Source organism: Halyomorpha halys, unplaced genomic scaffold (genome assembly GCF_000696795.3).
Source record: "Halyomorpha halys isolate HHAL.00 unplaced genomic scaffold, Hhal_1.1 Scaffold138.1, whole genome shotgun sequence".
In the NCBI taxonomy this organism is placed as follows: domain Eukaryota; kingdom Metazoa; phylum Arthropoda; class Insecta; order Hemiptera; family Pentatomidae; genus Halyomorpha; species Halyomorpha halys.
Window position 1 is genome coordinate 263,513 of NW_027115565.1, and position 5,212 is coordinate 268,724.

The window sequence follows — 5,212 nt, forward strand, 5'->3', positions numbered from 1 at the left end:
ACATATATATATATTTTAATTTTGATTTCGTTCGCGTTTTCCATGTAAAAGTGCCACCAGAACCAGATTGACTATAGCTTGCTCCCCCCTCCTCTGATTAACTATGGCTAGTCCCCCGCTAGTTTCGATCCTGCGCACGCCCTTGCGAAGAGGGGTTAATGATTAAAATGGTATTCCTCGGTATTTAAGGAAAAAGGTTGGAAATATTATGAGGAAAAATATCAACTACTAAACATTTACCAAGGTTTTTTTGGTATAGAAGACCAAGTATCAACTAAACGATTTCCATTGTTATAATACCCTACCAAGGAAACTATTAATGTATCTAGGCTTCAATCATTGTAAAAAAACACTACCAAAAAATAATAATAACAATTTATAACAAATAAATTAATTCTTTCCATATTCAGGTATATTTATTTAAATTTCGAACCCAATTTCTGGCATAATATCAAAACTTTTTACTGCTACATTTACAATACGAAGAATGTTCCACGTGTTAAGGATATGTTGAAAACCAAAGCTCTGCAACAAAGATGTAATTACAAGTGAGGGCATCAATAAATGATTACGGATAGATAGCTGGTTAATATGACCAGTCACCTTCTCATTAACCGGCCCAGCTCATTAACATCTGTCTAATGCGGAGTCATTAGTGGGCCCTGCAATCTCATTGTCGGGAGTTCACGACTGTAAGAGCTGACCCCGCAATGCATAACCTTCTTACACGCATTGACTCCTAACAGTTCTCCCGAATCAGAGTTTAATATTTCCTCATCATAGCTACAATGTTAACGGAAACCATCCTGTGGAACTGAATCATATTGAGCACAACTTGTTTTGTTTTTTGTTCCGGTGGGAGCGTTGTGGGTTAGATTCTCATTTGAAACAGTTGATTCGATGGCCTTGAGAAATAAATCTTGACACTCCCTCTTTGGTTATTACGCGGCGGTATCTCTGCCAGTTCCCCCCACCAGATACAAATACTACTACACATACTAATACTAAGAGCGGATGTGTACATAGGAGCAAATGCGGATCATGTCCCACCCTATTTTTTAGCTTTAATTTACTTTTTTAATTATTTCCTAATATAAATAAGCAAAAGATGTTGAAAACAACAGAAAATTATATTTATTGCTAAATTAACCTGTGTGAAGTTATATCCTCTTTTCACTCCCTTGAGTGAGAGGACAAAACATATGACAGTGAAATTTTGAACAATTTTAAATATTATTGGTCTGCTATTCAGAGAAAACAGGTACCATGTCTTGCCCTACGAACCGTTAAATTTACACAAAAGAAGAATAAAACTCATTTAAGCTCTTACCCCATTTCTTTACCGAAGTTGAATACTGAAGAAAGGAAGTGGATTGATTTTGTGACACAAGATGAAACAGAAGTGGTGTGGGGGTGGGCAATGCTGATCATAAAAGTAGTAAAATTTTTATGTTGTAATAGAATAGTACGAGCTTAGAGGGGCTTCATAACCTCAGCAGTGCAGGTCCTATTCACTTAGCTCTTCATACTCTCCTATTACAATATAAAAACTTTTCCTTCCTTAAGCTCTAAGAGGGAAGTCTTAATCATTATTAATATAATTTGAATACATTATTTTAATTCCAGAAGTTTCACTTCTGTTAGCCAGTCCTAATAGATAAAATGAATTAATTAATTTTTCAAGGTTTCTCTATAGTGAATAATAGTGCGATATATTTATAGACAAAGTTTCAAATCTCCATCTCAAAAATAAATTGTCAACAGCCTACCAAAGTCACAATTTGAAAATATCAGTCTGTACTTTCCCCGACTTACCTTATGGCTAACAAGCTAATATCTTAATGGCGGAAAACAATAAGATTAAACTCTGTAGAAAAATTACTGTACGAAATATCTCAAAACTTGACACAATTTTAGCAGTACTTCATGAATTAGTTTGCTACGAACTCTCGATAAATGAATATCATTCATCTAAAACGCAACTTTACTTTTCCGGACACGAAATGTGTTCAAATGCAATAATGTACATTAAAAGAACGTAATGTGTCTTATATTTGGCATAAATCTAATAATACTATATATTAACTATTAAAATAAAATATATTTATTTAAATAAATCTAACGGAAGGTTGGTTGTATGAAAGCATTTATTTAGTTTTCACATTTATCTTTCAGATACTCATTGAAGAAAATTATAAAGATTATTACCAACCTAAAAGGATTGTTGAGAGAGAGAGGAAAAATGAAAAAAAAAGGCTAGATGCTGTATTAGAGAATGAAAGGGATAATACACAATCGATGAAGACCCAGATTTTCATTAGTAAAGAAAAAATATACAATGAACCACAAAGAAATTTACATTAGATTTAAGAGGGTCTTGGGCAAAGAAAACCGTAGAAATTCGTAACAGAAATATTATTCGACCATTACCGTATGCCATTCTCGTATACAGATAATTTAATACAAATTAAGTTATTCTTAAAACACATTCGAATGACTTTATAGATAATTCATGAATACATTTTAGCTAAATAATGATGAATATCATCCATGAAAATTATTTTTTTCTCATTCACGAATGAAAGGTTGAGTTGGCATAAGCGTGTTTTAGAGGAACTTTGGAAGGCGAGAATAGCGTTTCTAAGGCTAATGGGGGTTCTAGAAACTACTTATTATTAATTTATGTATTTGTATTTCTATTTATGTTATATATCTCCATCGGTTCCAGATGGAATACGACCTACAGTTCGTTTACGTTTCTTAGAAACGTATTGCCATATATTTAGACCAAGAACTAGATACCACAGACACCCATGATATGGTATACTAAATATTATTATTTATAATTACTCACGGGATATCCTTTCCAATGGCGTCATGTTCACCAATTTAGTAGGCTATGCTAATGAGATGGCATTACAATTAAAGAGTAATGCTCCAAGAGAGAGAGAGAGCGTGATAGACCTATACTTAGAGTCAATACTTAATTTAAATTTAATTAATATGCTATAGATTGAGGATACCATTGAGACCTAATATTTTATTTTATTGATAAATATTTTATTGATTCTAATTTTATAAATATTTTACATATCTTCTGTGTGTGGTGGGTTTAGCTGTGTTAATGCCCCTCCGAGTTCAGGCAGGTTTGGAAGTGACTAGCTTCGTTGGTCCCTATTTCACTCTGCGTTCATCCTCTTCAGACTAGCAAGGTCGGAGATGTGCGACCCCCTCCTTGGCTGCTTCAGTGAACTCTCTTGAGTCCCTGAAGAGGAACCTCCAGGTGTGAATGAAAAACTTTTTTCTTTCTTCTTAAAATCGCCTTCCCTCCCCCTACTTTCTTCCAGCCATTTCATTGGATACAATCATTTGCGAGGGCGTAGACCGTTTTAAAATCCATATCAGGGTGGGTTGTCTTTTGATCCTAAACCAAAGAAATTTTCTATTTTTGCTGTTCATAGTTCGGAGGTAAGGAGTATGAGCGCGGCCTGCCTCCAAGGCAAGCTGTTCATGGAGGTGGTCCCTAGACCCTTTTTGACACGCCACTAATGGTGTCTTACGTCAACATCATTCTACTTGTCGGCCACCGCGATTATTAGGCGGCTAATGCCAACAATAAACACACATAATACCTGGTTAAGTAAATTTAACTTCTATTATCTGGTATTTTCAATATATAACAGTACGTCTTCAAGAAAATAGGTTTTTGTTCTCAATAGTTATCAAGATTTAGAAAATTAGATTAATGTTGCTAGAAAAACCGCGGGCTTACAGAAATTTTATTTTTCTCCTTAGAAATTTCAGTAACCTGCGTTAAACAACCAACTAGACTCACCCTTTTCGAATTTATTACATTTCTCATCTAAGTTGACTCCAAAACATTTAATTATTTAACATGTTAAGAAGTAATAGCAAAATAATAATATAAACATGATGGGCTGGATATATGGATTAATTTATTCGAATAATTGAATCTAAATTAATTTAAAAATAATTACCAAGAGATAATGTAGAAAACCTAAAGTAAGGCGAATATACAAAATAAATCAATATTGCAAAATATAACCCCCTTATGCAACAAGTTTGGAAACAATATTTCAATATAGAGAAATATGAAACAAATCGGTTACGATGGTTAAACATTCATATTGGCCAATGGAGACCATGATTCTGGTCGTAAAGAAATACCATACCATGGTAAACAATTCCATCAGATGTGATATTCAATCAACATCAGGTGTTACAATTAGCTGAATGCAACCAACATCATGAGAGTAATGAGTTCCTGAAAATAGACAATACCTTTTGGAAAGTATACTTTACTGCACGTTTATAAAGCTTGGTTTACACTATGACTGATGAGAAAGACGAAGCATCAGCTTGATAAATATTAAGGTCAGGAAGTGGAAAATGAAGATGTAAAATATAGGAAAAATCTCTGGGGAGATCTTCAAATTATTTTTATTTCTTATTCTCCTTTTTAAAAGGGTTATGATCCTATATTATGATGCTATACATGTATTTTCATAGCTCTATCATTTTATAAGTGTTTATCAATGAAATACGTGAACTATATAAACAAAAGAATCGACCGTAGCAAAGTTTATTAATACATAATTTGAAAATATATTATGCCATATACTTAAAGGCCGTTATTTATTACAAAATTAATTAACGATTAGTAAAATACACTTGTGTTCGATAGTAAAGAAATATTTTTTAACTAAACAGAACAATAACTAAAAAAATAAAAATAAGTATTTAATCGAACGAATCCAAAACAAAGCGTAAAGCTTCTCCGATGCCAGTTAAAATTAAGCCAAATGAGGCATCACCAATACAGAAATTAAATATAATATATCACTATAAAGCAATTCAACATATTTTGTTATGTTTGTATTTTGTTACTGTTGCTATGAGATGTGCTTAAGTACTAAATAACTTAGGTATTCGATAAAGGTGATAATCGTTATCCCTACTTTAAGTAACTACAAAAAAATGAATTCTTATTGCAACAGAAAAAGATGAGTGTCATTCTTTTTTTCCCGATAGTTATATAAGAACCGATAACTTCAACACAAGTGAATCGATTTACACAAAACTTGGAAACGTAGAGGAAACTGTACAACGCGCCCACCACACTATTAACTATTTCTTCAATATTAATATTATATCATAAATGTAACTGATAAAGATTTTTTTTAGAACGCAA